Source organism: Mesitornis unicolor, unplaced genomic scaffold, assembly GCF_000695765.1.
Source record: "Mesitornis unicolor isolate BGI_N332 unplaced genomic scaffold, ASM69576v1 scaffold44239, whole genome shotgun sequence".
Taxonomy (NCBI): domain Eukaryota; kingdom Metazoa; phylum Chordata; class Aves; order Mesitornithiformes; family Mesitornithidae; genus Mesitornis; species Mesitornis unicolor.
The window spans coordinates 2,019-2,270 of NW_010207385.1; the positions used below are offsets into that span (position 1 = coordinate 2,019).

General features: G+C 66.7%; 1 protein-coding gene across 1 annotated transcript in view; it reads right to left on the reverse strand.

The window, feature by feature from the left end:
* LOC104546669 (small conductance calcium-activated potassium channel protein 1) overlaps window positions 1–252 on the reverse strand; it is a gene marked incomplete at its 5' end in the record, with an annotated part of 2,997 nt that overhangs the window by 1,491 nt on the left and 1,254 nt on the right. The gene's annotated exons all lie outside the window — the stretch shown is intronic.

A 252-nucleotide genomic window follows, 5' to 3' on the forward strand; every position in this document is an offset into this window, starting at 1 on the left:
CCCCTCTAGGCCCCCAAACCGTGGTGGGTAAGGAGGGGAAGCGCGGAGCAGCGCAGCTGAGCAAAAACCCTTTGCAGATTCGGCCGCTTCGGCTCAGCCCCGCTCTCTGCCACGGTTTCTCCCTCTGGGGCCACCCCGGGACCCACAGCGATTCCTGCACCCCCCAAGACCACCCCGAGAGCTGGGACTGAAGAATCCACACTCTGGTGTCCCCCCTGGTACCCCTGGCTTGTGCCCGCGGCCCACCCCACT